At 41.6% G+C, this 15,572-nt stretch overlaps 1 pseudogene; it reads left to right on the forward strand.

The window, feature by feature from the left end:
* The first annotated feature begins 10,165 nt into the window (after positions 1-10,165).
* LOC110586785 lies at positions 10,166-11,656 on the forward strand (annotated as a pseudogene).
* Positions 11,657-15,572: the final 3,916 nt, after the last annotated feature.

Genomic DNA, 15,572 nt, shown 5'->3' on the forward strand with positions numbered 1-15,572 from the left:
CATGTTAACACATTTATATATCGTAAGATGATCTATTGTAACATGATTGTCATTATAGAGAGAGCACCTCACATCACATAATTATCGTGTCTTTTTTAGAGTTGGTATTATTAACATCTAGTCTCTTAGCAAAAAAAAAAATCTAGTCTCTTGGCAAGTATGATGATTATAATATAATATTGTTGTTTATATTCCCCACACTGTGCACTGTCTTTTTAAATTTATTGTATATATATGGGATGCCTGGGTGGCTCAGTTGGTTGAGTGTTTGTCTTTGGCCCAGGTCATGATCCCAGGGCCCTGGGATCAAGTCCTGCATAGGGCTCCCTGCTCAGTGGGAATACCTGCTTCTCCCTCTCCCTCTGCTGCTCCCCCTGCTTGTGTGTGTGCACTCACTCTCTCTGACACATAAATAAATAAAATCTAAATTTATTTTATATTCTACATTCAGTAGCATTCACTTTTCGTGTGTAGTTGCATGAGTTTTAACAAATGTATAGAGTTACATAATCACTGTCACACACAAGATACAGAACAGTTCCAACACCCAGCAAAATTCCTTCTCACTGACCCTTTGTAGAGAAACCCCACCCCATCTCTAACCCTTGGTGACACACTGATCTTTTCCGAATCCCTATAGCTTTGCTTTTTCCAGAAGGCCATATAAAAGGGATTTTATACAGTTTGTAGCCTCTATGGCTTCTTTTATTTAGCATAATGCATTGACGTTCCACCCATTTGTCGTGTGCTTATCAATAATTCATTGCTTTTTATTACAGAGTAGTATTTTATAGTACCACAGTTTGTTTATCCATTTACCAGGTGAAGGACATTTGGGATGTTTTCCATTTTTTGTGATTATGAATAAAGTTGTTACGGACTGAATGCTCATACCCACCCCCCAAACTTATGTATTAAAATTCTAACTCCCAATGTGATGGTATAAGGAGGTGGGGTGTTTGGGAAATGATTGGGTCATGAGGGTAGAGCCCTCATGAATGGGACTAGTGCCTCATAAAAGGGACCTCAGAGAGTTTTCTCACTGCTTCCATCATGTGAGGACACAGGCAGAAGATGGCTGTTTGTGAGGAAGTGGGCCCTCCCTCGACAGTGAACCTGCCGGCGCTTTGATCTCGGACTCCCGAGGCTCCAGAACAGTGAGAAGTAAATATCTGTTGTGCCAGTCCCCCAACCCATAGTATTCTGTTACATTAGCCCAGATGGACAAAGACAGTTGTTATGAAACTTTACCCACAGGTTTTTCTGAAAACACACATTTTCATTTCTCTTAGGTAAGTACGAAGCAATGGGATTATGAGATCACGTGGTTAATGTTCCTTAACTTTATAAGAGACTGCCTCCCTGTTTTCCAAAGCGGCTTTTGTGCCATTTTGCCTTCACTAACAGGGTGGGAGAGTCCTAGTGGTTTCGCGTCCTCATCAGCACTTTCAGTTTTCTTTTTTAATCCGTTCTAATAGGTGTATAATGGCAATCTCCTTGTGATTTTATTTTACATTTTTCTAATGTTAACGACGTTGAGCATCTTTTTCACGTGTTTGCCATTTGTTTATCTTCTTTGGTGAAATGCTTTCTTGAATCTTGTGCCAAGTTTTTTATTAGGTTGTTTATTTTCTTATTTTTGAGTTGACATGGTAACTTTCTTATGCACTGCCTTTTCATATCTATGTAAGTCTATTTCTGGACCCTCTATTCCAGTCCATTAATCTACCTGTCTGTTCCTGGGCCAGGACCACATTTTTTATTACTGTAAGAATGTATTTCATTCATATAAGACAAGTCCTACTTTATTATTTTTTCAAAATATTCTCAGCTATTTTCAAAATATTCATTACCAGATTAACTTTAGAATAATTTTGTCCAAGTTCTCCCCAAATTCTGTTGAGATGTTTACCTGAGATGATATTGAATAAAATAAAATAATTTAGGAAAAATAACCCTTTATAACACTATCTTCTAATCCAAGAAAAGACAGATCTTTTCTTTATTAAAATCTTTATTTGTGCCTGATGGGTTGATTTTTTTCAGATATTTGTATTTAGTCTGCTTTCATATTCATCATGCACAGTCAGGAATAAAATCAGAAATGAAAACAGGACACAGGACACTTTTTGGCAGAGCTCTGGTTCAGTCCCAAACCGGACAGGCTTGAGTCTGGACCATGACAATGATGTTTTTTACATCTGTCCTATTTTAGCTATTTGTAAAACTTAGAGCATTAAATTTGAGGATTAGAAAAGCAAATAACCCCAGTTACAGTTAAGACGCCACCTCTTTATGCAGCCCATAACTCTTTTCAGTGAATGAAAACTCAGTTCTTTTTTCACCCAAGGGAGAGCTGACCTTTTACTGAGACATTCCAGAAGGAATCTACATTGCCACTGTGGATTGCAGCAACTCATATGTAGCTACACATTTGTGACATTAAAAATGCCACTTTCCTACTTTTTAGTATAAACATAATCCCATGTGAACACTTTTTAATTTTCTTTTGAAAAGAGCTATTTACCTGATGTACAAAAGAATTCTTGTAGGGGTGCCTGGGTGTCTCAGTTGTTTAAGCATGACTCTTGATTTCGGCTCAGGTCGTGATCTCAGGGTTGTGAGATCGAGCCCCACATCAGGTTCCACACTGGGCGAGGCCTGCTTAAGATTCTGTCTCTCCCTCTCACTTTGCCCCTACCCCCACTCTGTAAAACAAATAAATCTTTGGAAAAAAAAAAAGATTCTGGAATGCCTAGGTGCCTCAGTCATTAAGCGTCTGCTTTCGGCTCAGGTTGTGATGCTGGGGTCCTGGAATCAAGCCACACATCAGGCTCTCTGCTGAGCGGGGAGCCTGCTTCTCCCTCTCCCTCTGCCTGCCGCTCTGCCTATTTGTGCTCTCACTCTCTCTCTATCAAATAAATTTTAAAAGTCTTAAAAAAAAAATTCTCTGTCCCTCTCCCTATTTCTCTGCCCCTCCCCCACTCAAAAAAGAATTCTTGTAAATAAGAATGCAAAACATTGGCCTGCCTGCCAAGCTGCCTGAACTCTCCCTCTTAGTAATCAATTGATCAAAGTGGTCAATTCCATTCCCAGCTTCCTCTTGCTGACATTACTACATCTAACCTTTGCTTCATTTTCAAGAGACCAGTTTCTATAATCTATAATTCTGAAAAAAGAAAATGGCTGTTTTATATCTGACTTCAAGTTTCTTTTTATTATGTTCAGTTAGCCACCATATAGTACATCATTAATTTTTGGTGTAGTGTTCAATAATTCATTAGTTGCATATAACACCAAGTGCTCATCACAACATGTGCCCTCCTTAATACCTATCACCAAGGGGTACCTGGTGACTCAGTGGGCTAAGCGTCTGCCTTCGGCTCCGGTCATGATCCAGGGTCCTGGGATCAAGCCCCACGTCAGGCTCCCTGCTCAGCGGGAGCCTGCTTCTCCCTCTCCTTCCCGCTTGTGCTCTCTCTCGCTATCTCTGTCACTATCTGTCTCTCTCTCTCTCAAATAAATAAATAAAATCTAAAAAAAAAAAAATACCCATCACTCAGCTACCCCATCCCCCCACCCCCTCCCCTCTGAAACCCCTAGTTTGTTTCCCAGAGTCCAGTCTCTCATGGTTTGTCTCCCTCTCTGATTTCCTCCCCTTCGGTTTTCCCTCCCTTCCCCTATGGTCTTCCATGCTATTCTTTATGTTCCACGTATGAGTGAAACCATATGATAATTGTCTTTCTCTGCCTCACTTACTTCACTCAGCATAATCCCCTCCAGTTCCATCCATCCATGTCGATGCGAATGGTGGGTATCCATCCTTTCTGATGGCGGAGTAATATTCCATTGTATATATGACCCACATCTTCTTTATCCATTCGTCTGTTGAAGGGCACCTCAGCTCCTTCCACAGTTTGGCTATTGTGGACATTGCTGCTGTGAACATTGGGGTGCATGTGCCCCTTCTTTTCACTACATCTGTATCTTTGAGGCAAATACCTAGTAGTGCAATTGCTGGATTGTAGGGTAGCTGACTTCAAGTCTCTTAATAAACTTGTAATAATATGACTGTTCCCAGCTTCTATAAACAAGTTTGGTCCCAAAACATTTTGCTTCCTGGAGCTTTCCCATTTTACAGAATTCAAGTAAATATTTTAGTTATGATAAAGGCTTAGCTTCCCTACAAGAGATCCCAAATTGCAATGGTTTCAGTGAGAAAGAAGCTTGTTTATTTCTCTCTTATGTAAAAGTATGATCTAGTGTGACTATTCATCTTCACGAAATTGTCAGGGGTCCGGGCTCCTGCCTTACTGCTCTGTTATGGTTCGGGTATGCCTGTTATGTACATGGTCCAGTGACATTCCACAATAACGTTCTAGCCATTAGGCAAACAAATAAGGGGAAAAGGAAGTGTGTCCCTTCCCTTTAATGATATAAATATGGAGATTGCACATGCAACTTCCATGCATATCCCTTTGGCCAGTGTATTAGTTATCTGTTGTTGCATTAATAAATTGCCTCCAAAATGTAGTGGTTAAAACATCAAACATTTGGGCGCCTGGGTGGCTCAGTTGGTTAAGCGACTGCCTTCGGCTCAGGTCATGATCCTGGAGTCCCAGGATCGAGTCCCACGTCGGGCTCTCTGATCAGCAGGGAGTCTGCTTCTCTCTCTGACTCTCCCCCCTCTCATGCTCTCTATCTCATTCTCTCTCTCAAATAAATAAATAAAATCTTTAAAAAAACAAAAACAAAAACAAAAAAAACATCAAACATTTATTACTTCATGGTCTCTATGGGTTAGGAATCTAGATATGGCTTCACTGGGTGCCTCTAGCTCAAGGGTTCTCGTGAAGTTAAGCTGTCAGCAGGGGTTGTGGTATCCTCTAAAGCTTTGACTGGGGGAGAACCCTCTTCCAGCTCACTCACATGGTTGTGGGCAGGACTCAGTTCCTTGTGGGCTGTTGGACGTATGCCCCCAGTTCCTTCCCACATTGACCTCTCCAGACAGCAGCTCACAATATGGAACCTGGCTTCCCTTGGAGCAAGTAAGTGAGAGAACAAAAGAGGGCACCCAGCATGGAAGACACTGTCTTTTTATAACCTAATCTTGGAAGTTAGAGTTCCTTTCTATTCTAACACAAGCAGACTACAAATGGGGACAGCCCAGTTTCCCCTAATCAGTTTGCTTTTTGCTCAATAAAACAATGAAGAAGAAGAAGAAAGATAGAAACCTTCATTATCTAGGACACAGCAGACCACCACAGCCAGGACTCAGTTACGCAGTCACATCCTAGCTATGAAGAAGGTCAAGAAATTTTACTTCTATTTTATGTACCTGTATGCCCAGCTAAAAATTCTCTATTAATCTGAGAAGAGGAAAAGATATTGAGGGATAAGTAGCAGCCTCTGCCCCCATAAGCATTAAGAGACATTTTACAGGGCTTCATGACCTTCAGTCAGAATGGGCAAGGTTAGGCAGTAACATAAGAACCTCAAACCTCTGCGACTAACTAAACAAAAGAGGAGCTCTTACGAAGTCCATTGCAGGCATTGCAGGCTAGGATATGTCCTCAGACAACAGCCTCCCTGGGGGCAACTCCGTATTCTAGGTTACTTCACTTACACCCACATGTACTTCATCATTTCATTACCAGGGGAAGAGACAGCAGGACGAACAGGCACTGGCTCCTAAATGCTTCCACCCGGAGTGCTCAGTATGAGCATGTCTGCTCAGATTTCACTGGCCAGCATAAGTCATGACCACACCTAACTTCAAAGGGGCAGGAAAGCACAATGCCCCTATGAACTTGGAAGGAGAAGAGAACCAAAAGAATGGTAAGCAAAACTCTATGATATCTTGAGGGGCTTCAAGTTAGCCATGGTGCAAGAGACCAGTCCTAGAGAGGCCAAGGGACAGTTTGGTGCCTGCTGATGGCCACAGACCTGGGCTCCCATCCCAGCCTGCCCCTCTGTGCCAGTGAGATCCCATGTTTGGATGACAGAACATTAACTCATTTACAGCCAAGAACAGTTTTCAGTTTTAGCTCTGAATGAACTTGTGAACTTAGAACTCATTCCAACAGCAGGAACTAAAAGGACCACAGATAAATTATATTGTTTACTTGTCAACATAGACCACCCACTTCTTAATTACTCGGGTGCTCTGGTGACTTATTAAGTAACTTAGTCAGAAAACATTACACACAATACATTTAACATGAAAAGTCCAAACAGTGGAAGCCAACATAAACATGAAATTTCTGTATTTTCTACAACAGCTGTTGTTTATGAGAATGGGACCCATAGTTTTTCTAAATGAGAATCACTTACCCGTTTTCTGGTCCCAGATCATGTATCTTTCTTGTGGCATTATGTGGCTTTAGCATGAGCTTCCTCCCACGCCTAGAATCATATGGTAATTAATGAGGTATTTGGGTTACTTTACATCACCTTTTCCAGGCTACCCCAGAGTGCTCTGTGGCTAAAGAGAACAATACCTGCACATTGATAATGCTCCTGCTCTTTTTCTAGATGTGACCATCTGTCTCCCTTCATCCACTATGATTCTTTCTCCATTTGGGGAAGGTAATTCTAGCTGTTGTAATAAATAAATCTCAAAATCTCCATGGCTTCCTATAATACTAGTTTATTTCTCATTTACTTAAAATCTCAACTGGATATTCCTGATCGTCACCAATAGCAGACTCCAACCCACAGAGGTATTTGGAGACCAGACTAATAGAGAGCTCACCATCTTCAACAAGGCTTCCAAGTTTGCCCTAGGCACCCACATCCCACCCAGTGAAGATAGAAAGAAAGAAATCAGAGAGGGGCGCCTGGGTGGCTCAGTTGGTTAAGCGACTGCCTTCGGCTCAGGTCATGATCCTGGAGTCCTGGGATCGAGTCCCACGTTGGGCTCCCTGCTCAGCAGGGAGTCTGCCTCTCTCTCTGACCCTCCCCCCTCTCATGCTCTCTATCTCATTCTCTCTCTCAAATAAATAAATAAAATCTTTAAAAAAAAAAGAAAGAAAGAAAGAAATCAGAGAAAACACATCCCCTCTGTATTAGTCTTCTAGGGATGTCATAACTAAGTACCACAGGCTGGGTGACTTAAATAACAACAGTTTTTTTCTAATAGCTCTGGAGACTGGAAATCCAAGATCAAGGTGTTAGCAGGGTTGATTTCTTCTGAGGCTTCTTTCCTTGGCTTGGAGGCAGCCATGTTCTCCCTGTACCTTCACATGGTCTTCTCTCTATGGGTCTGTGTCCTACTTTATCCCTCTTATAAGGATAGCAGTCATTTTTTATTAAAACCTAGCCTCTCACCTCATTTAACCTTAATTACCTTCCAAAAGACTCTTATCTCTAAATACAGTTACATTCTGAGGTACTGGGCATTAAGACTTCAACAGAAGAATTTTGGAGGGAGACAGTTCAGTTCATAACATATTATGAATCACATTAGACTAAGAAATGGTCTTGGTCAAAGTAACTGACCAAAGCCAATCACAGAGCCCCACCTGGAAGGAAGGGCAGTGGGCAAGTGCACTGTGTGCCTGATGGTGCTTCCCAGCAACCGCTCTCCACGATGGCCCAGGAAGCATGAGTCAGAGGTGGATCACTAGCCAGCTCTGCCACAGCAGGAATGCTCTCCTGGGGGTCTCTTTCTCCTAACTGCCCCAAATATCATATTCAGATTGTCCAGCACAGGGAACCAAAGCTCCAGAGGATTCTCATAGAATGCTAAGGTCAGTCAGTTCACTGCATACACTTCTACACTTATGTCATGTGATGAAGATGACAGTTTTTTGCATTGCATACCTAATGCAGATTAGACTTTTTAAATTCTTAGTTACACACTGAGATAGTAATTACTATCCTCACTGCCATCATCCAAAAAGAATAAATGGTGTAGCTTAAAGGGAGGGAGAGCTGGGAGAGCTAGGGATGCTGAAAAAGACCATCCATAATCCACAGTCAGTGCAAGAATGTTTCAGGTGCCTGTCATAATCCTAATCCTTATATTCCAACCCCTCAAAAATGTCATTCCCTCACAGAATTCTGACTTTCCAGATGACTATACCACACTAGCTGATGTCAAGATCCATCCTGATGAATCACAGCTTAACTATCGGTTGATAGGCCTCAGATATCTACAAGCTCCTATTCAAGCTAACAGCTAATAAATGGAGACTTTTGGAAGTTATACAATATATTCAAATGCATATATTGTATTTGTAAATGTAACAAAGCAAGCAGAGATTTCATCTTGCTACACGAACATTTTCCTTATTGTAGGGCATTACATTTCTACCCAAGGATTCCCTCAAATGCTGTAAATGTTGTGTCCTCTTGGACTATAATACTCCAACCATCCATATTATATCCTGAGCCATCACTGTTGTTTTGGGTTTTTTTGGTGTGGGGGGAGGGCTGACCTTTCCTTTGAATGTCTTCAAGTTTGTCAAGCTCTAAGAATTATTGAATTCTAATAAAATTGTTGCATTCCAAAAAGCATCTGGAACAGTAATTCTGAAATGAAATTGTGGGACTCTGGGAAAGTTTGTATTTTTCACAAAACTGACCCTTGGCGAAAGGGTAGGGGATTCATCAAAATCTTGGGTGGAGGAGGGGCAAAGACAACATGTACAATTTGAAAATGCTCTTAATTGAGAATGGACACCCAAGAACAACCAACATAAAAGTATGTTCCTTAGTTCATCTGTCTCCTTTCCACATGAAAAATGGGGAATGCCTTCACAAGAGCCCTTCTTTCTCTGGGGAGGGGGCAGTATTTCCCTCAATGCAGAGTGGTCTTCCCTGCCCATTTACAATGGGTTTAGCTGGAACTCATCACCACCAAGCTGCCAAATCACTTTCCCCAGTCACCCTGTTATTGCACAATGGGCTCATGAACAAAGTGTCCATTGGGGCAGGGATGGAAGTTATGCATGGTCTCAGCAACATGGACCTGTACTCGCCAAGGCTGATCTGGCTATGGTCACTGCTGAGCACCCAATCTTCTTTTTTTTTTTTTTTAAAGATTTTATTTATTTATTTGAGAGAGAGAGAATGAGAGAGAGCACATGAGAGGCGGGAGGGCCAGAGGGAGAAGCAGACTCCCTGCCGAGCAGGGAGGCCGATGCGGGACTCGATCCAGGGACTCCAGGATCATGACCTGAGCCAAAGGTAGTCGCCCAACCAACTGAGCCACCCAGGCGCACCAGTAACAAAAGACACTAACACTGAGTCCCTGGTATGGCATGATTCCCCGGGGTAATCTGCTAACTGCCTGCTGGTAGGTTAATCACATTAGATTGCTCCTCTGGTGGAAGGGGCAATATTTATTGGAATAAACACTCACTCTGATATAGATTTGCCTTCCTTGCATGAAATGCATCTGTCCAAATAACTTATCTAATGTCATGGTATTCCACATAATATTGCTTCCGATCAAAGAATTCTCACAGCAAATGAAGTGTGTCAGTAGGCCAGTCCTCATGGAATTCACTGGTCTCACCATGTTCTCTACCAGCCTGAAGCAGCTGGCTTACTAGAAAGGTAAAATGACCTTTTGAAGACTCAGTTACCATGTTAGCTAGGTAGCAGTACTTGCAGGGCTGGGGCCAGGTTTTCCAGAATTCTGACTATATATGCTCTGAATCAGTGTCCAATATATAGTACTGTTTCTCCCATAACCAGGATTCATGGATCCAAGAATTAAGGGGTGGAAATTGGAGTATCATTGTTCGCTATTACATCTAGTGACTCACCAGCAAAAATTTTGCTTCCTGTTTCTGTGACCTTATGTCCTGCTGGCCTAGAGATCTTAATTACATAGGGAGAAATGCTTCCACCAGGAGACACAACAATGATCCCATTGAAATGGAAGTTAAGACTGCCACCCAGCCACTGTAAGCTTCTTATGTCTCTGATTCAGTGGGAAAAGAAAGTAGTTACTTGTGCTGGCTGGGGTGATTGATCCTAGCCAATATAGACTCTGATGTTTGGCTTCAGCCATTGGGTGAAAACCAGTATCATTTACCACAGGAGGCACAAGTCTAGACAGAAGTTGGAATGGAATTAAGAATTCTCTCTTGAGGCCTGCCCTACCGAAGCCTGCAAGGGAGGGTGGTGACGGTTGCCCCGTCCCATTGTCCCGATGCCCAGCGCCAGCACCAGCTGCAAGAGTCAGAAGAAGCTGCAGGAGATCATGGATGCGGCAGAAGATCATGCTAAAGAAAGATATGGAGTATCTTCAATGATACCATCACAAGAAAAACCAGATTGTGCTTTGGTTTGGGTTAGTGACTTGACAGTACACAAAGCTGAAGAATTTGTTTGGGTGCGTGCAAGGGTTCATACAAGTACAGCTAAAGGTAAGTAGTGTTTCTTAGTCCTACCTCAGCAACAGTTTATGTCCAGGCGCTCGTGGCAGTGGGAGACCATGCAAGCAAGCAGATGGTTAAATTTGCTGCCAACATTAACAAAGAGCATCGTATATGTAGAAGGTGTAGTGAGACAAGTGAATCAGAAAATTGGAAGCTGTACACAGCAAGACGCAGAGTTACATGTTCAAAAGATTTATATGACCAGTTTGACTGAACCCCTCCTGCCCCGGCCGCTGGATGATGCTGTTCGGCCTGGAGCGGAAGGAGAAGAGGAAGGAAGAGCTACTGTTAACCAGGATACAGGATTAGACAACGGAGTCATTGATCTTAGGACATCAACTAGTCAGGCAGTCTTCCGTCTCCAGTCTGACATCCGGCATATTTTCTGAGAGAGTTTAATTAACAAGGATTTTGTGGAGATCCAAACTCCTAAAATTATCTCAGTTGCCCGTGAAGGAGGAGCCAATGTATTTACTGTGTCATATTTTAAAAATAATGCATCCCTGGCCCAGTCCCCACAGCTGTACAAGCAAATGTGTATTTGTGCTGATTTTGAGAAGGTTTTCTGTATTGGACCAGTATTCAGAGCTGAAGACTCGAATACCCACAGACATCTAACTGAAGTTGTTGGTTTGGACATTGAAATGGCTTTTAATTACCATTACCATGACGTTGTGGAAGAAATTGCTGGCACCTTAGTACAAATATTCAAAGGACTCCAAGAAAGGTTTCAACTGAAATTCAGACAGTGAATAAACAATTCCTGTGTGAGCCATTCAAATTTTTGGAGCCAAATTTAAGACTTGAGTATTGTGAAGTATTGGCTATGCTTAGGGAAGCTGGAATCCAAATGGGAGATTAAGAAGATCTGAGTACACACAATGAAAACTGTTGGGTCATTTGGTAAAAGAAAAGTATGATACAGACTTTTATATTCTTGATAAATATCCTGTAAAGCTGTAAGACCTTTCTATACCATGCCTGACCAAAGAAATCCTAAACAGTACAACTCTTAGGATATGTTCATGAGAAGTGAAGAAATACTATCAGGAACTCAAAGAATACACGATCCTCAGCTGCTAGCAGAGCGAGCCTTACATCATGGAATTGATTTGGAGAAAATTAAGGCATACATTGATTCCTTCCACTTTGGAGCCCCTTCTCATGCCAGCAGAGGCATTGGGTTGGAATGAGTGACAATGTTTTTTTGGGGATTGCACAATGTTCATGAGACCTCAATGTTCCCCGGTGATCCCAAATGACTCCCTCCTTAAAGAAAGCCGTGCTTTTTAAATTCTTTCCAGTAACCTGCTATTGACCAGGCTATCCCTTAGCTACTTAAAATATGCAGTGTAGTAAATGTTTTATCTAAAGTGCCACAATTACTTTGGATTAATTCACTATAGGTTACTTTAAAAGAGGATTTTTATAACTTTGGACATGTTTCAGTAGGAAATGGTTGAACATTTTAATGAAAAATTCATATGGTTATGTTAAAAATTCATATTGCATTATACAATAAATGTTAACAATTTTAAATAGTTCAAAAAAAAAAAAAGAAAGAAAGAAAGAACTCTCTCTTGGACATGTTATAACCCAGAAAAAATATCAAGTATGGATGTGTGTTTGGAGTCCACAGAGGAGATCAAGTTTCTAGATACAGTACTGCAAGTCATTGACATAGAGATGATTTTGAAAGCTGTGGGACTGGATGGGATCATGTAAGGAAAGAAAGATAGTAAGGATGACCCAGAACTAAGCCCCAGGACTCCAACATTCTGAGATAGAGGAAAGGAAGAGAAGGAGCCAGAGAAGATAAAGAAACAGCAGGTATTATTGCAGAAAGAAAATGAAAGAAGTGTGGGACATAGAAGTTGAAAGGGGAAAGAATTTTAGGAAGCAAAACTGTCGCCCAAAGATGGATTCAGATAAGGAAAGAGAAGTGACTTGTAACTGGAGGACAAATTGGAGAACATTGCACACCTTGACAGGTGCAGGCTCAGCAGAGTGGTGGAGGCAGAAGATGAATTGGAGTGTATTAGTTATTTCTTGCTGTGTAACATATTGCCACAAATTGATCCTTAAAACAATGCACATTTATTATCTCACAGTTTCCATGGTTTAGGAGTCTGGGTACAGGCTGGCCGGGTTTTCTGCCCAGTGTCTCACCAAGCTGCATTCAGATGTCAGCCAGGGCTGTAACCTCATCCAGAGCTTAGCTCCTCTTCCAAACTCAATGCTTGTAAGTAGAATTGCATTCCTTGCAATTGTAGGTCTGAGACTCAGCTCCTAGAGGCTGCCCACTGTTCCCTACCATGTTGCATTCTCCACAACATGGACTTTGCTTCTTCTAGGCCAGCAGAAGATTCTGGCTTTGAATCTCTGACTTCAGGAAAGGCCCAGTCCTCCTTTACAGACTGCTCTTATTGGCCCAGACCCACCCTGAATAATCTTACCTTTTAATTAATTTGAAATCAATTGATTAGTGACCCAATCACAGAAGTGAAATCCCACCATATGCACAGTTCCACCTACACTCACAGGAAGGAACTATGAGGGTGTGTGCACCAGGGGGTGGAATTTTGCAGGGCCTTATTAGAACTCTGCCTAGGACAAAGAAGGATTGAGAGGTTTGGAAGACACTGATTTAATAAACTGATGATACCTCTGCTCCATCCTGAGTATCTTACCAAGCACCCAACCCTCATTATTGCTGATCTCTAGAACAACCCTATGGGGCAGGTCCTGTTATTAGTCCCATTTTACAAATGAGGAAATTGGGATTCAGAGGATTTGATGACTTACCAAGGTCATGCTACTATAAGAACACCAGGGTTCAAATTACATTCATTCTCCACCAAAGTTCCCTTGTATGGTGTTGTCTTATTGAAAACAGTTATTAATAAGGATAATTGAAGTAAGTCTATGGCCAGGGCTCTTTAGGAATACAGTCACAAGTGACATGTAAGATCCTCCACGTCCAAATGTTGGCCTCAACTTTGCTCCACCCTCCTTCTTTGGTCCCCTCTTCATCCTTCATGGCTGTACCTCTCAGGTCTTCAACTTCTGCCACATCTCTGGGATCAGCCTCTCTTTGTCACCTCCCCACTAGCCTAGGCCCTCTCTCTCATACATGGTTTACTATGACAGCCATGAAAAGGTTTCCTTGGCCTTGAGGTCCTTTTAAAACCCAGCTGGACCAAAGAATCTTCTCTGAATACCATTTGGATTCCTTTTCCATCCTGTCCAACATGCTTGCTCTGTCTGCCTCCAGAGCTACCACTCCTTCCTGCCTGGCTTCTCTGGGACATGTTTTATGCCTCAACCACCCACAGCCTTTGACCAGGAACCATTCCAGAACCTGAATAGAGTAATTGTTAGTTGACCAGACAAACTAAGGGGAGCTAAATCATTCTGAGAGCACTAGAGGTGGAATCTATAAATGCTTGCTCAAGCTTCCAGGGCCAATGTAAATTCAGATCTGGGACCCCTGTCCCCCCCATTATGGCTCCATTTTGAAACTGCACTGAGAATGCTCTTTGCTCCTCTTCCCCATAAAACCCCTTCATTTGAACCAGCTCAAGGGGGAATAAACACCTACTCCAGGTCTCTCAACACCCAGAAAGAAGACTCATGCTTAATTGTTAGCTCAAAACTAAACCTCTCTTGACTAAACCTCTCTTGATGGGGTAAGGAGAAATGGGGGGATATTGTTTAATAGGCACAGAGTTTCAGTATGGGAAGATAAAAAAGTCCTGGAGATGGATGGTAGTAATGGTTTCACAACAATATGAATGTACTTAATGCATTGAACTATACATTTAAAAAGAGTTAAAATGATAAATTTTATGTTATGTATATTTTACACAGTTTATAAACAAACAAATAAATGTTAATCCTTGCTTTCTACATCCTTTCTCAACCAGCCCCTTCCTATCCTGTGCCATTCCTTACCACTTGCTCACAGTGGCCCTCTTGTCCCTGGCCTCCCCTCTGAACCTGTGGGCCTCCAAGCCTTTTCTTCTGCTCTTCCATCCACCTTGAAGCCAAACACATTCTACTCTAATTACTAACATAGTCTTTAAGGCTCAGTTTAAGACATTTATTCCATGACACCCTCCTAAACTGTTCCATCTTGAAAAGTGACTTCCCCTTACTTAGAATTAATTACCTTAGCCTTCATGCAGAGCCTCTTTTACACTATCACACACTTGCTTCTGTCTCATCGTGGATTTACAGGTTCCACGCATATCTGTGTGTACGAGAAAACACTACAGTAAGAGTGTAAGCTTGCTGAGGGCAAGGATTTATTCCTGAATAATCTGCCAATACCCACTCATTGAAGGTTTGCATATGGCTCACTCTGGGGAAACCCAAAAAAACATGACCATGGCTCAGCACTCAGGGAACTTTTAATAAAATTATTGTGATACAATCTACAAAACAAAATTTACCCTTTTAGTCATTTTTAAGTGTACATTTCTGTGGCATTAAGTAATTCACCACTATCTATCTCCAGAACTTATTCATCTTCCCAAACTGAAACTCTATACCTATCAAGCAAAAATTCTGCACCCCTTCTTCCTCATTCTATTTTCTGTCTCTATGAATTTGGCTAGGTACCTTATGTAAGTGGAGTCATACAACACTTGTCCTTTTGTGACTGGCTTATTTCATTTAGGATAATGTCCTCAAGGTTCATCCATGTTGTAACCTGTGTCAGAATTTTTTTTCTTTAAAAGGACAAATAATGTCCCAATGTATGGAAATACATTTTATTTTCCATTCATCACCAGTGGACATTGGATTCTTTCTCTGTTGTCTTATTGTGAGTAATGCTGCTACGAATATGTACAAATATCTGTTAGAGTCCCTGCTTTCAATTCTTAGAAGTAGAATTGCTGGATCCTATGTTAATACTACAATTAGTTTTTTTGAGGTCAAGAATCCTCTAAGTACCCAAGGAGACAGAACCAGCATGTATGAAACCTTCAGAACTAAATAGCAGTCATCAAAAACTAATGATGTATTGTATGGTGACTAACATAACATAATAAAATAAACTAAATTAAACAACAACAACAAAAACTAAATAGCAGAAAGAGCTTTCTAATTGGTCCCAGAACCTAGTAACCATGCAAGCCCTGACTCTACCACAGGGGTGATCTTGAGCACATA

The sequence above is a fragment of the Neomonachus schauinslandi genome, chromosome 8, assembly GCF_002201575.2.
Source record: "Neomonachus schauinslandi chromosome 8, ASM220157v2, whole genome shotgun sequence".
Classification (NCBI taxonomy): Eukaryota; Metazoa; Chordata; class Mammalia; order Carnivora; family Phocidae; genus Neomonachus; species Neomonachus schauinslandi.